At 49.1% G+C, this 16,603-nt stretch overlaps 1 protein-coding gene across 2 annotated transcripts in view; it reads left to right on the top strand.

The window, feature by feature from the left end:
- Positions 1-16,603, top strand: part of LOC138262261 (trimethyllysine dioxygenase, mitochondrial-like) — a 215,966-nt gene that overhangs the window by 156,677 nt on the left and 42,686 nt on the right. The gene's annotated exons all lie outside the window — the stretch shown is intronic.

The raw sequence follows: 16,603 nt of genomic DNA, 5'->3' as shown, positions 1-16,603 counted from the left end.
TGGGAACAGTCTAGCCCAAACTACCAGGCCAGGACTTCCCTAAAGAGAAACTCAAGCAACCCAAGACTGCTTTCATTTGGAGCTCTTCAGTACTGTGTAGCTTGGTGCCAGTAGCAGTGCAAGATTTTCGACATACCCGTTGCAATGAGGGCATTGCACTGAAGTGTAAAAGTGAGTGATGGGTGAATGCTTGAATTACTCCGAGCCACTTGAGTAATTGCACAGATCTTATGGTGGTCCATTGTTTCTTGCCCACCAAGCCACTTCTGACAGAAACCAGCCATCAGCACCAATAGGAACATTCCAGCCTGAACTTCCAGGACAAGTATCCTCTGAACTGCAACAGAAGCAACCATAGGCCTGTTTCAGTTTATTTTTGGCCTGCAACATCAGGTGCATCTCGGTTCCAGTGGCACAATAAGCATGGGACTCACATCTGGGTATACCTGTTGTACTTAGGGTGATGAACTGAGGAGCACAAAATAGTAGTGCATGGAAGGGTGGTTTATTCTCAGGCACTATTACATCCTGAGGCCACATTCTAGTCCATAATGTTTTTGATCACTATGTCAGCTCAGACAGGAACCAGCCATTTATAAATCAGGCTTCTCTTCGTCCAATAGCAATAATCCAACCCTAACTGGTAGGACAGGTCCTCACTGAGTCGGGACACAGGCAATCCAAGATCACTTTCTGCCTTGTCAGTAGGTTGCAGCTTGGTTCCAGCGGTGCAGTGGGCCCTGGACCTGCATCTGGGCATACCAGTCACAGTTCATGTGTCACACTGAAGAAAAGAGAAAAGTAATGGATTGAATGTATGAAGTACTCCCAGCCACTGGTAATTACATGGGGACAGCATTCCAGTTCCTTGTATTGATGCCCATTATACTATCTCAGAACCAGCCTGTAGTTCTAGTGTGCAAGTACCTTGTGATTCATTTCCATCCTTACCCTACTGCTGTTGTTTTCCCGTATACTAGGTCTCTGGCAAGGCAAGAACTGCACTCTTTTATGGCATTTCACTCTTGTTCTTATTCTTGTAAGTTGTCTCTCAGGGTTCTGGTACTTTTCTTATCTCACAAATATTTAACAAAGTGCGCAATATTTGTTGCTGTTTTCAAAGATTTTCCACCTTACTCATCTGCGGTTTCTGATACCTTGTACTACCTAGGAACACTGCCAGGCAGTTGGTGCTGTATCTATGTTCTGACCCATGTTTTCTCCCACTGTTACAGGAGCATCAGCCATCTTAGGTGAGGACTGGTAAAAGTTCCGGCAAGAAGCACACTAGACATTCATGTGCTACAATACCTGTCCTTAGTGCAGAGGGTGTGGTGGTGGCAAGGCAAAGGCATGCCAAAGGCGAAGCCATCAGTGCCTATCCCACACATGGTCACCTCCAGCCACTGGCTACTATAGTAATGTTTAGACCCTTTAAAAACATAGCATGATTTGACTGATAAATCATCCCTCTGTTGCCTTCCTATAGCCTTTCTGACTTAATTATGGTCTCTGCATCGTCTTCTGGTACTTTTTTCTTAATCATGTTTGTTGTTTTTGTTTCTTAGTCTTTTTTCATTGTCTTTGTTCTTAGTTGTTTCTTTAGCCATCAGACACAATTGATTTTTCTACTTCCTAGGTATCAGCCTGAAGGCAGATTATTATTTTCCTGGGAAAAATCTTATAAATGTGAAATATATGTGTCCTGAGGAAGGTGTGTGACCCTTGGGTGGTTCACGTTTCACTGAAACGTGCGTCGTCATGTGTTGACCTAGACCAAGACATAGTTTTATTTGGACAAGCTGGCAATTAAGACATCATGGCTGTACCAGCCAGTCACCCTGTTACAATGAGGTTCAGACTGTTATAATCAATTGATGGAAAAAGTAAAAGAATTATTTTCACCAGACACCATTAAATTAATTAGGTATATAGAGATATTAAACAAGATATTATATGGACATCATTTGGCGGATCCTCACTGTTATTTTGTACTGTTATAGTGTGTTTATATAGGGAGTGACTTGTTATTTAGGCTATTCAGCCCTTACTTTGTCCTTTGTCTTTGTTGTATATTTCATTGTCTGGGCTATATTATTGTTGTTTTAGGTGTGATTGTTGAGCGTGAGTGGTTTATACTTCTTTTTATGTTTTGTTTCCCAGGATTTATATTTACAATTTTCACATCAATTCTATATATTATATTGTATTTTTGTATATAATTGCATTTTTTGGGAATAAAAATATGTAAAAGTATATATTATTGGGTGGTGCCTTTGGAATTGGTGTCTGTTGGCTGATTGTTTTCTGTTTTGTTTGTTTCTTTTCATGTTAGTTGTTTTTTTGTTTTGTAATGTCATTTTCTTTGTTGATTCTCGATTGTTTTCTTTTCTCTTTTCTGTTCCTCTTTTTTTGCATCCATTTTATTACGTATCAACAGGATTCCTCATGGTAGGAACCTTTTTTCTGGAGTAGGATTTCTCTCAGTTTTATCTGGTTTAGGGGGATGGGGGTCATGGTAGTTTTAGGGGCGAGGGTCAGAGTATTTTTAGTTTTTAGGGGGGTGGAGGGTCGCAGTAGTTTTAGGGGTGGGGTAGTTTACGTTTTAGGGGTGGGGTCGGGTAGTGGAGTAGGGGTAGAATTGTTTTTAGGGGCGGGGTCAGGGCTCGGGGTATTTTTAGTTTTTAGGGGTGGGGGATCGGGTTAGTTTAAGTTTTAGAGGGGTGGGGGCTGTGTTGGGGGTAGTTTTAGGGGCGGGGTACTTTTAGCTTTTTAGGGACGGGTGGGGGACTAGGTAGATCTAGAGGTGGGGTGGGAGTAGTTTAGGTTTTAGGGGGTGGGGTGTTGTGGTAAGTTTAGGGGTCGGGTGGGTGTATCAGGGTATTTTTAGTTTTTAGGGGCAGAGTGGAGGGTCGGGGTAGTTTAGGTTTTAGAGGGTGGGGAGTCGCTGTAGCTTCAGGGGAGGGGTGGGTGGTCGGGTATTTTTTGTTTTTATGGGGGGGATTTTGGGTAGTTTAGCTTTTAGGGGATGGGGGTCATGGTTGTTTTAGGGGTGGGTGGAGGATCTGGGTATTTTTAGTTTTTAGGGGTGGAGGGTCGCTGTAGTTTTATGGGCGGGGTAGTTTAAGTTTTTTTGGGGGTTGGGGTAGTGGTAGAATTTTTTTTAGGGGTGGGGCGTTGGGGTATGATTTTTTTAGGGGTGGGGGAGTTGCATGCTGGATCCACGCATGCTGTTCCATGCATGCCTTTACAATGAAAAATCATTGTTAAGGCATTCGTGGTAAAGTCATTTGTGGTAACAATGCGGTTGTTGTTCTAACCGCCTTGTTTAGGCATTCGTGGTTCCAGCATTCGTTGTTCTGCCTTGTATTCATTTGAACCTTCAGCCTGTTGGGTGACATTCCAAGAGCTTTACCATTAGGCCAGAAGTGACCATGGTGTGCTGTCCCTCAAATCATAACTATAACATTCTTACCAGACATCTTGCTAGTCTGTCTCTTTGAAGTCATTGTCTGGAGAGACCATTGCAATAATGATCTCTCTCTCTTTTGCATCCTATTATGGGAGGGAATAGTGAGAGAGAGAGTGACAGGAATGTGGGGGAAGCCTGTAGACCCTGCGGTCCTAGCCAACTAGACCAAGAGCAAGCTTTCTGCTAAATTAGGTGTAATTTTATTCAGCAGTTTGGACGTTTGTCGTTTTCAGAAATTTGAAAAAACCCATTGACATAAAATGGGAGAAAAGTGTTTTGGGACTCCCCCTTTATCTTGGGCACTTAACGGATCACCCCGAAAATTTCAACACAGCAGCTGAACTGACCAAAGTATATGTTTTCAAAATGACCTGAAGATTCATCAAGTGGCACCAAAGTTATTGGCAAAACAAAAAACACTCTGGGCCTAATTACGAGTCTGTCAGTCACAAGGCTGCCAGACTCGCGGTAGCGGTCGGACCACCGTGGCTGTGGCAGTCTGACCACCACATTATGAGTTTTACGGGCAGAAACATCAACTGACTGCCATCTCCACCAGGATCTCTGATCCTGATGGGCTAACTGCGATCTTGGTTGTGATCAGCCAGGGTGGCGTTGAAGTCAGCTCTGCCTGGCTGATTGCAACCATGTTCTCTGCCAGCCTTTTCATGTAAGTTCAATTGCCATGAAAAAGCTGGTGAAGAACAAGTGCAGTGGGCCACCGGGGGGCGTGGCAGGGGAGTGCAGGTCCCCCCTTCCCGCCCAGCACCTTTGAAATGCGCACTGCCTGCTGTACAGAGTGTGCATTTCAAGGGTGCTGTTTGCACCCTTCGTGCGGCAGCATAGCCGCCGGCTCAATTATGAGCCAGGAACAATGCTGCCACACCTTTGCCACTGAGCTTTTGTTTTGCCAATAACTTAGGTTACGCTTGACGAATCTTCACGAAATGTTCAAAACTTATACTTTGGTTGGTTCAGCGGCTTTGTTGAAAGTTTCAGAGTGATCCGTTTGATGTTTTGCGAGATCCACGGATTCACATAGTGGGGCTGTGCAGAGTCCCGCAGATGGATCCAAACAAAGTATTATGCATTTTCTAGGAATTATATATAACTTCACTACATTCATACGATCCACCTGGGGTCAGGGAAGCTCTATCCTGCCTGTTTTAGATTCATTGCAACCTCCCTCCATTTTAGACTCGGGAGCAGTGCTCCTGCCATTTTGTTTTTTTGAGAATGGCCCCTGGGGCTGAAATGTGGGAGAAGTGGAGCTAAAAGTGATGTTGTACAGGTTCCCTGACCCCGAAGGGAATAAATGAATGTGGTGAAGCTGTAAATAATGAGTAGAAAATGCATAAATACTATTTCTTTTTTTTTACGTTAAATCCATGGATTCAATCACGGAGCTCAGCACTGCCCTCTGTGTGAATCCATGGGTGGATTCACAGATCTTAGAAAAAAATATATATGTAAAATACTAGCGCACTGTTAGAAATGGGGTTTTTGGTTGGCAGTCAGGTTGCCCTCTGTTCAAGCAAGAACCCTCACTCTAGTCAGGGTAAGTCACACACAATCAAAAATCAGCCTGTGCTCACCCTCCGGTAGCTTGGCACGAGCAGTCAGGCTTAACCTAGAAGGCAATGTGTAAAGTATATGTGCAATAAATCATACAATACCACCATATAGCACCACAGAAATACACCACACAGTGTTTAGAAAAATATATAATATTTATCAGGATAATTGTAGGTCAAAAAGAATAAAGTTGCAATGGAAAATTGTAGAAATATCACAGGACAGTGATATAAAGTGTCTTAAGTCTTTAGAATATAAACAAAGTCTCTTTCAAGCACAAGTACCTGGTTGGGAGTGGAAAAATCTCCTCAGAGGGCCACAAGAGAAGAGGTGCGTGGAAAAAGGATGTGTGTGTCGATTTCTCCCCAGCACACACGGACTTGCGTCGTTATTTTCCACGCGGGGAAGTCGGCGTCGTTTTCCGGCGCGTAGACAGTCTCTTTCTGTGGATCGCGGGGATTACCAGATGTCCCGGGTCTGTGCGTGGATTTTCCTGCTTGTTCTCCGGCTGCGCGTCGGTCTGTGGGGCTGCGCGTCGAAATTACGATCTCACGGCAGGCGTCGCGCCGATTTCTCCTCTAGACTTCGATCTGCGGGGCTGCGCGTTGAAATTACGATCTCACGGCAGGCGTCGCGTCGATTTCTCCTCTAGAGGTCGGGCGGCGTTGTCCTTGCGAGGCCGTGCGTCGGATCTTCGATCGTCCCCAGAGCGTCGCGTCGATCAGCGTCGGAGTGCGGCGTTTTTCTCGCCGCGAGACAAGCTGTGCGTCGAAATTTTCGCCGCACGGAGCGTCCAAGTAAAAGAGAGAAGTCTTTTTGGTCCTGAGACTTCAAGGAACAGGAGGCAAGCTCTATCCAAGCCCTTGGAGAGCACTTTCACAGCCAGACAAGAGTTCAGCAAGGCAGCAGGGCAACAGCAAGGCAGCAGTCCTTTGTAGAAAGCAGACAGGTGAGTCCTTTGAGCAGCCAGGCAGGTCTTCTTGGCAGGATGTAGTTTCTGGTTCAGGTTTCTTCTCCAGCAAGTGTCTGATGAGGTAGGGCAGAGGCCCTGTTTTATACCCAAATGTGCCTTTGAAGTGGGGGAGACTTCAAAGAGTGGCTAAGAAGTGCACCAGGTCCACTTTCAGTTCAATCCTGTCTGCCAGGGTCCCAGTAGGGGGTGTGGCAGTCCTTTGTGTGAGAGCAGGCCCTCCACCCTCCCAGCCCAGGAAGACCCATTCAAAATGCAGATGTATGCAAGTGAGGCTGAGTACCCTGTGTTTGGGGTGTGTCTGAGTGAATGCACAAGGAGCTGTCAACCAAGCCCAGCCAGACGTGGATTGTAAGGCACAGAAAGATTTAAGTGCAAAGAAATGCTCACTTTCTAAAAGTGGCATTTCTAGAATAGTAATATTAAATCCGACTTCACCAGTCAGCAGGACTTTGTATTACCATTCTGGCCATACTAAATATGACCTTCCTGCTCCTTTCTGATCAGCAGCTGCCACTTCAACAATGTATGAGGGCAGCCCCAATGTTAGCCTATTAAGGGAGCAGGCCTCACAGTAGTGTAAAAACTAATTTAGGAGTTTTACACTACCAGGACATATAACTACACAAGTACATGTCCTGCCTTTTATCTACACAGCACCCTGCCCTAGGGGTTACCTAGGGCCCACAGCAAGGGTGACTTATATGTAGAAAAAGGGGAGTTCTAGGCTTGGCAAGTACTTTTAAATGCCAAGTCGAGGTGGCAGTGAAACTGCACACACAGGCCTTGCAATGGCAAGCCTGAGACAAGGTTAAGGAGGCTACTTAAGTGGGTGGCACAACCAGTGCTGCAGGTCCACTAGTAGCATTTAATCTACAGGCCCTAGGCACATGTAGTGCACATTACTAGGGACTTATAAGTAGATTAAATAGTCCAATCAGGTATGAGCCAGGGTTACCATCTTTAAAAAGGAAGAGAGCATATGCACTTTAGCACTGGTTAGCAGTGGTAAAGTGCGCAGAGTCTAAAAGCCAGCAAAACAGCGTCCAAAAAGTGGAGGGAGGCAGGCAAAAAGTTAGGGGTGACCACCCTAAGGCATGTCAGGTCTAACATGTGTCCCCCCCAGCTGAAAGTGGGGAGAGCTACCCGACCTCCTGGGAGCTCTCATCGCTAAGGCGGAAGTATCTGGAGAGACCATCAGCATTGTTGTGGTCAGCCCCTGGGCAATGCTCCACCGTAAAGTCCATCCCCTGTAGGGAAATGGACCATCTCAAGAGTTTTGAATTCTCACCCCTCATCTGCATGAGCCATCTGAGGGGCCTGTGGTCTGTCTGAACCCGGAAGTGAGTCCCAAACAGGTAGGGTCTTAGCTTCTTCAGTGCCCAGACCACAGCAAATGCTTCTCTCTCAATAGCACTCCACCTTTGTTCCCGTGGTAATAGTCTTCTGCTAATAAAGACCACTGGTAGGTCTGAGCCCTCCTCATTCAGCTGTGCTAGAACAGCCCCTATGCCATGCTCTGAAGCGTCTGTCTGAACAATAAATTCCTGGGAGTAGTCAGGGGCCCTGAGCACGGGGGCCGTGCACATGGCTTCCTTCAGAGAATCAAAGGCTTTCTGACAGGCCTCTGTCCAATTCACCAACCTAGGTTGTTTCTTGGAAGTGAGTTCAGTCAAGGGTGTCACAATGGTGCCATAGCCCTTGACGAACCTGCGGTAGTATCCAGTGAGGCCCAAAAAGGCTCTCACCTCAGTCTGTGTTCTAGGTGGTTGCCAGGCCTTGATAGTTTCAATCTTGGCCTGGAGCGGCTGCACCCTTCCACCACCTACGAGGTGTCCCAAGTACACCACAGAACCCTGCCCAATCTGGCACTTACTAGCCTTGATAGTCAGGCCTGCCTGTTGCAGGGCCTGAAGCATCTCCTTGAGGTGGAGCAGGTGTTCCTCCCAGCTGGAACTGTAGACAGCTATGTCGTCTAGGTAAGCTGCACAGAAGGCATCTTTACCAGCTAGGACCCCGTTAACCAACCGTTGGAAGGTAGCGGGGGCATTTTTCAGCGCAAATGGCATCACCCGGAATTGGTAATGGCCATCAGGGGTGGAAAAAGCAGATCTTTCTTTAGCCCCCTCAGTCAGGCCAATCTGCCAGTATCTGGAAGTAAGATCGAACGTACTCAGGAACTTGGCAGCGCCCAGCCTGTCAACGAGCTCATCAGCTCGGGGGATGGGGTGAGCATCAGTCCGGGTGACTGAATTGAGACCCCAGTAGTCCACACAGAACCGGAGTTCTGGTTTCGCACCTGGGGCAGTAGCCTTGGGAACCAATGCCACAGGGCTGGCCCAGGGACTACTGGATTTCTCAATAACCCCCAAAGTCAACATCTTGGAGACCTCCTCCTTGATGCTGGCCTTCACTTTATCTGACAACCTGTAAATGTTGTTCTTTACAGGAGCACTGTCACCTGTGTCAATGTCATGCACACAGAGGTGGGTTAGTCCAGGTGTAAGGGAGAACAGGGGGGAGAACTGCTCTAGCAACTCATAGCAGTCCGCCTCTCTGTGTTGGAGTCAGGGAGTCAGAGAGAATGACACCACCTACTGACCCATCCCCTTCTTTGACAGCGAGGAGGTCGGGGAGAGGCTCACTCTCTTCTTCCATGCCCTCATCGGTGACTAGGAGCATACTGACCTCAGACCTCTCAAAGTGAGGTTTGAGCCGGTTGTGATGGAGGACCCTTAGGGGTTGCCTGGGGGTCTTGAGGTCCACTAAGTAAGTGGCCTCCCCTTTACGCTCCTTGATCTCAAAGGGGCCAGTCCAGCGATCCTGGTGAGCCCTGTGCTCTACTGGCTCCATCACCCAAACTTTGTCTCCAAGTGAGAACTCAACTAGAGTGGCCTTTTGGTCGTACCACTCCTTCATCACCTCTTGACTGGCCTCGAGGTTACTCTGGGCCTCCTTCCAGAAGCGTTGGGTTTGTTTGCGGAGGGCCAGCATGTAGCTGACCACATCCTGGGGAGGGGCCTGGGGAGCTCTCTCCCAGCCCTCCTTAACGATGCTTAGGGGTCCCCTGACAGGGGGACCATAGAGAAGCTCAAAGGGGCTGAACCCCACCCCTTTCTGGGGCACCTCTCTATAAGCAAACAACAGGCAAGGTAAGAGAACGTCCCACTTACGCCTCATGGCCTCAGTCAGGCCACCAATCATGCCTTTCAGGGTCTGGTTGAATCTCTCAACCAGCCCGTTGGTTTGAGGATGATAAGGGGTGGTAAACCGGTAGGTCACCCCACACTCATCCCACAGGGTCTTCATGTATGCAGACATGAAGTTTGTGCCCCTGTCAGACACGACCTCCTTAGGGAATCCCACACGGGTAAATATTCCCATCAGGGCTCTGGTCACCACCTTTGCAGTCACTGTTCTCAGAGGGATTGCCTCTGGATAGCGGGTGGCATGGTCCACCAAAACCAGGATAAATCTGTTGCCCAGGGCAGTTTTGGGGTCCAAGGGACCAACAATGTCGATGCTCACCCTTTCAAAGGGGGTGCCAACGACTGGGAGTGGGATCAGGGGAGCTTTAAGCCGTTTCCCTGCCTTCCCACTAGCCTGGCAGGTGGGGCAAGCTCTGCAGAAGTTATCTGAGGCTTTCCTCATTCTGGGCCAATGAAAGTGGGTGTTAAGCCTGTCAAAGGTCTTGTCTTGGCCCAGGTGTCCTGCCAGGGGAATGTCGTGAGTCAGGCCTAGTAGGAATTTCCGGTAACACTGGGGGACCACCAGCACACGGTGTGGCCCAGGACCTGGAATTCTACGCTCACTGTAAAGGAGATCATTCTCCCAGTAAATATGGTGAGCACCAGAGGCGTCACCTGCTGCGTGGTCTGTGGCCTGCTTTCTCAGACCCTCAAGGGTGGGGCATTCTCTCTGCGCCTTGCAGAATGCTTCCCTGGTTGGCCCCCCCTCTACTTGCCAGCCAGCAAGTTCAGGTAAGTTACCCAGGGCAGCTATGTCCTCCCTGGTTGGCTCGGGGGCCTCCTCTTCCTCAGGGACCTCTTCTACCACCGTGGGAACATTGGAGGCGGGTTTCCCGCGCCCCTGGCCCCTCTCTTGGGCGGCTGTCTGGGCCATTTTTCCAGGCTCCAGACGCCCTTGACTCCCTTCCCGGGCAGCCATGGACCTGGTGGTCATGCAGACCCACTCAGGTAACCCTAACATCTCCAGGTGAGATCTGAGCTCTACTTCTTTCCAAGCAGTGTGCTCAAGATCATTGCCCAACAGACAATCTACAGGCATGGCAGGACTCACAGCTACTTTCAGAGTACCAGAGACCCCCCCCCACTCAAAGGGAACCAGAGCCACCGGTAGGTGACTCTCACGATTGTCAGCGACTATGACCTGGTGGAATGTATTAGGGACTATCTGCTCTGGGGACACCAGCTGACTCTGGATAGTAGTCATACTGGCTCCTGTGTCACGCAGAGCCTCCACCTTCTGCCCATTAATGGTGACCCACTGCCTGTACTTGGAAGTATTTCGGGGCATGTGGGCTTTGGGCACCATTTCTCTTTCTCCCAGGGACACTAGGGAAATCTCTACTTGCTCCCCAAAGCTATCTGGGTCCATCTCCCCTCCAAGCGCTACACTAGTTATCCCAGGTGTCTGTCCGGTAGTGGACGGTGCCCTTTTGGAGCCTTGGGGGTCGCCTTTATAGTGACCATACTGGTAACACTCCATATATTTGGGGTTGGATTTCCCTGACTTATCAAATGTCCCTGGCTTCTTCCCAAATCTAGAGAAGGAATGGTTGCCACCCCCTCCCTAGGAATTCTTTTGGGGGCCTTTTGAGAGTTCCTTATCTGTAAGTTTATCTCCCCCCTCTTTCTTCTGTTGGGAACCCTGACCACCTTTTTGTGAGTCCCCCCAGGTACCTTTTTGGACACTCTGGTGCTAACCCAGAGGTCCGCCTCCTCAGCAAGCTTCCTGGGATCAGTCAGCTTACTATCTACCAAGTGCTGGCGCAACTCTGTAAAAGTAGTATTAAGCATATGCTATCTCAGAATCAAGTCATATAACCCTTTATAGTCATTTACTTTGTTGCCCCGCACCCATCCATTCAGTGCCTTACTGGAAAAGTCAAAGAAATCAACCCATGTTTGTGTGTGTTGTTTGGTGCTGTCCCTGAACCTCTGACGGTATCCCTCAGGGGTCAACCCAAACTTGGCAAGTAAAGTATCTTTCTGAAGTGGGTATGTGTTTTGATCAGGTTGATCCAGTGTGAGAAGTGTGTCCCTCCCCAAAGGTGGCACATAACCCCACATAGCTACCCCCCATTGCCCTTCAGGAACCTCATGAGCCCTTAGTGCAACTTCATAAGCAGCTAACCATTTATCTATGTCATCTCCCACCACAAAACTGGGCACCACATTTTTGGGTATACAAACCTTCTTTTCTCCAGCAGGTCCTGTCTGCATGCTGCCACCATTATTGCTGGATTCAGACTGTCTCGCCTTGATCTCCAGCTCCTTGAGACTCAGTTCATGAGCCAACAATAGTTTCTTTTCAGCCAAAGCTCTTTCAGCTTCCACCTGTTGGGCTGCTCTTTCAGCTTCTGCTTGTTTGGCTGCTCTTTCAGCTTCTGCTTGCTTGGCTGTTCTTTCAGCTTCAATCTGTTTGGCTGCTCTTTCAGCCTCAGCTTGTTTGGCTTCTCTCTCTGCCCTTCTCTCCTCCTGTTGAGCCTCAATTTTCAGTTTTGCCATTTGCAATTGGAACTCCCTTTCCTCTCTCCTTTCCTCTGCGGTCGGGCTTTGCATAGAGACACTGCTCCCTGGTCTGGAAGGGGGCACAATTGCAGTGGTAACAACATCCACAGATAGTGAAAATTCCTCTGAGGTGCCATTTTCTGGCTCCTCTTCCTCATCATCCTCTAAATGGGCTTCTGCCCAGGCCCTCAGCGCCACTTGAAAGTCCTCCTTTCTGGAGGCCCCTTGGGTGGGTACCCTCAGTGCCCTGCAGAATCCTCTTAGTTGTTTGACCGTATATGTATCCAACTGGACTAGGTCAAAGTCCCCTGTCTGAGACCCAGTCAGAGACATGTTGAGTGAGGATTTAGTTTTTTGAAAATTGTCAGGAAAAAAATCAGGTTTTCAAAAAGAGATAAAAACCAAGTTGACCTTCAACTGTGGGTAGGTAGTGAAATACTTAGCTACTGTATGTCACTGCACAAATACAAGTCCTATCCTCACCGCTGATCACCAATGTTAGAAATGGGGTTTTTGGTTGGCCGTCAGGTTGCCCTCTGTCCAAGCAAGAACCCTCACTCTAGTCAGGGTAAGTCACACACAATCAAAAATCAGCCTGTGCTCACCCTCCGGTAGCTTGGCACGAGCAGTCAGGCTTAACCTAGAAGGCAATGTGTAAAGTATTTGTGCAATAAATCATACAATACCACCATATAGCACCACAGAAATACACCACACAGTGTTTAGGAAAATATATAATATTTATCAGGATAATTGTAGGTCAAAAAGAATAAATTTGCAATGGAAAATTGTAGAAATATCACAGGACAGTGATATAAAGTGTCTTAAGTCTTTAGAATATAAACAAAGTCTCTTTCAAGCACAAGTACCTGGTTGGGAGTGGAAAAATCTCCTCAGAGGGCCACAAGAGAAGAGGTGCGTGGAAAAAGGATGTGTGCGTCGATTTCTCCCCAGCACACACGGACTTGCGTCGTTATTTTCCACGCGGGGAAGTCGGCGTCGTTTTCCGGCGCGTAGACAGTCTCTTTCTGTGGATCGCGGGGATTACCAGATGTCCCGGGTCTGTGCGTGGATTTTCCTGCTTGTTCTCCGGCTGCGCGTCGAAATTACGATCTCACGGCAGGCGTCGCGTCGATTTCTCCTCTAGACTTCGATCTGCGGGGCTGCGCGTTGAAATTACGATCTCACGGCAGGCGTCGCGTCGATTTCTCCTCTAGAGGTCGGGCGGCGTTGTCCTTGCGAGGCCGTGTGTCGGATCTTCGATCGTCCCCAGAGCGTCGCGTCGATCAGCGTCGGAGTGCAGCGTTTTTCTCGCCGCGAGACAAGCTGTGCGTCTAAATTTTCGCCGCACGGAGCGTCCAAGTAAAAGAGAGAAGTCTTTTTGGTCCTGAGACTTCAAGGAACAGGAGGCAAGCTCTATCCAAGCCCTTGGAGAGCACTTTCACAGCCAGACAAGAGTTCAGCAAGGCAGCAGGGCAACAGCAAGGCAGCAGTCCTTTGTAGAAAGCAGACAGGTGAGTACTTTGAGCAGCCAGGCAGGTCTTCTTGGAAGGATGTAGTTTCTGGTTCAGGTTTCTTCTCCAGCAAGTGTCTGATGAGGTAGGGCAGAGGCCCTGTTTTATACCCAAATGTGCCTTTGAAGTGGGGGAGACTTCAAAGAGTGGCTAAGAAGTGCACCAGGTCCCCTTTCAGTTCAATCCTGTCTGCCAGGGTCCCAGTAGGGGGTGTGGCAGTCCTTTGTGTGAGAGCAGGCCCTCCACCCTCCCAGCCCAGGAAGACCCATTCAAAATGCAGATGTATGCAAGTGAGGCTGAGTACCCTGTGTTTGGGGGGTGTCTGAGTGAATGCACAAGTAGCTGTCAACCAAGCCCAGCCAGACGTGGATTGTAAGGCACAGAAAGATTTAAGTGCAAAGAAATGCTCACTTTCTAAAAGTGGCATTTCTAGAATAGTAATATTAAATCCGACTTCACCAGTCAGCAGGACTTTGTATTACCATTCTGGCCATACTAAATATGACCTTCCTGTTCCTTTCTGATCAGCAGCTGCCACTTCAACAGTGTAAGGGCAGCCCCAATGTTAGCCTATGAAGGGAGCAGGCCTCACAGTAGTGTAAAAACTAATTTAGGAGTTTTACATTACCAGGACATATAACTACACAAGTACATGTCCTGCCTTTTATCTACACAGCACCCTGCCCTAGGGGTTACCTAGGGCCCACAGCAAGGGTGACTTATATGTAGAAAAAGGGGAGTTCTAGGCTTGGCAAGTACTTTTAAATGCCAAGTCGAGGTGGCAGTGAAACTGCACACACAGGCCTTGCAATGGCAAGCCTGAGACAAGGTTAAGGAGGCTACTTAAGTGGGTGGCACAACCAGTGCTGCAGGTCCACTAGTAGCATTTAATCTACAGGCCCTAGGCACATGTAGTGCACATTACTAGGGACTTATAAGTAGATTAAATAGTCCAATCAGGTATGAGCCAGGGTTACCATCTTTAAAAAGGAAGAGAGCATATGCACTTTAGCACTGGTTAGCAGTGGTAAAGTGCGCAGAGTCTAAAAGCCAGCAAAACAGCATCCAAAAAGTGGAGGGAGGCAGGCAAAAAGTTAGGGGTGACCACCCTAAGGCATGTCAGGTCTAACATGTGTCCCCCCCAGCTGAAAGTGGGGAGAGCTACCCGACCTCCTGGGAGCTCTCATCGCTAAGGCGGAAGTATCTGGAGAGACCATCAGCATTGTTGTGGTCAGCCCCTGGGCAATGCTCCACCGTAAAGTCCATCTCCTGTAGGGAAATGGACCATCTCAAGAGTTTTGGATTCTCACCCCTCATCTGCATGAGCCATCTGAGGGGCCTGTGGTCTGTCTGAACCCGGAAGTGAGTCCCAAACAGGTAGGGTCTTAGCTTCTTCAGTGCCCAGACCACAGCAAATGCTTCTCTCTCAATAGCACTCCACCTTTGTTCCCGTGGTAATAGTCTTCTGCTAATAAAGACCACTGGTAGGTCTGAGCCCTCCTCATTCAGCTGTGCTAGAACAGCCCCTATGCCATGCTCTGAAGCGTCTGTCTGAACAATAAATTCCTGGGAGTAGTCAGGGGCCCTGAGCACGGGGGCCGTGCACATGGCTTCCTTCAGAGAATCAAAGGCTTTCTGACAGGCCTCTGTCCAATTCACCAACCTAGGTTGTTTCTTGGAAGTGAGTTCAGTCAAGGGTGTCACAATGGTGCCATAGCCCTTGACGAACCTGCAGTAGTATCCAGTGAGGCCCAAAAAGGCTCTCACCTCAGTCTGTGTTCTAGGTGGTTGCCAGGCCTTGATAGTTTCAATCTTGGCCTGGAGCGGCTGCACCCTTCCACCACCTACGAGGTGTCCCAAGTACACCACCGAACCCTGCCCAATCTGGCACTTACTAGCCTTGATAGTCAGGCCTGCCTGTTGCAGGGCCTGAAGCATCTCCTTGAGGTGGAGCAGGTGTTCCTCCCAGCTGGAACTGTAGACAGCTATGTCGTCTAGGTAAGCTGCACAGAAGGCATCTTTACCAGCTAGGACCCCGTTAACCAACCGTTGGAAGGTAGCGGGGGCATTTTTCAGCCCAAATGGCATCACCCGGAATTGGTAATGGCCATCAGGGGTGGAAAAAGCAGATCTTTCTTTAGCCCCCTCAGTCAGGCCAATCTGCCAGTATCCGGAAGTAAGATCGAACGTACTCAGGAACTTGGCAGCGCCCAGCCTGTCAACGAGCTCATCAGCTCGGGGGATGGGGTGAGCATCAGTCCGGGTGACTGAATTGAGACCCCGGTAGTCCACACAGAACCGGAGTTCTGGTTTCGCACCTGGGGCAGTAGCCTTGGGAACCAATACCACAGGGCTGGCCCAGGGACTACTGGATTTCTCAATAACCCCCAAAGTCAACATCTTGGAGACCTCCTCCTTGATGCTGGCCTTCACTTTATCTGACAACCTGTAAATGTTGTTCTTTACAGGAGCACTGTCACCTGTGTCAATGTCATGCACACAGAGGTGGGTTAGTCCAGGTGTAAGGGAGAACAGGGGGGAGAACTGCTCTAGCAACTCATAGCAGTCCCCTCTCTGTGTTGGAGTCAGGGAGTCAGAGAGAATGACACCACCTACTGACCCATCCCCTTCTTTGACAGCGAGGAGGTCGGGGAGAGGCTCACTCTCTTCTTCCATGCCCTCATCGGTGACTAGGAGCATACTGACCTCAGACCTCTCAAAGTGAGGTTTGATCCGGTTGTGATGGAGGACCCTTAGGGGTTGCCTGGGGGTCTTGAGGTCCACTAAGTAAGTGGCCTCCCCTTTACGCTCCTTGATCTCAAAGGGGCCAGTCCAGCGATCCTGGTGAGCCCTGTGCTCTACTGGCTCCATCACCCAAACTTTGTCTCCAGGTGAGAACTCAACTAGAGTGGCCTTTTGGTCGTACCACTCCTTCATCACCTCTTGACTGGCCTCGAGGTTACTCTGGGCCTCCTTCCAGAAGCTTTGGGTTTGTTTGCGGAGGGCCAGCATGTAGCTGACCACATCCTGGGGAGGGGCCTGGGGAGCTCTCTCCCAGCCCTCCTTAACGATGCTTAGGGATCCCCTGACAGGGTGACCATAGAGAAGCTCAAAGGGGCTGAACCCCACCCCTTTCTGGGGCACCTCTCTATAAGCAAACAACAGGCAAGGTAAGAGAACGTCCCACTTACGCCTCATGGCCTCAGTCAGGCCACCAATCATGCCTTTCAGGGTCTGTTTGAATCTCTCAACCAGCCCGTTGGTTTGAGGATGATAAGGGGTGGTAAACCGGTAGGTCACCCCACACTTATCCCACAGG

Source organism: Pleurodeles waltl, chromosome 10 (assembly GCF_031143425.1).
Source record: "Pleurodeles waltl isolate 20211129_DDA chromosome 10, aPleWal1.hap1.20221129, whole genome shotgun sequence".
In the NCBI taxonomy this organism is placed as follows: Eukaryota; Metazoa; Chordata; class Amphibia; order Caudata; family Salamandridae; genus Pleurodeles; species Pleurodeles waltl.
This window is presented reverse-complemented; position numbering and strand designations above follow the sequence as displayed.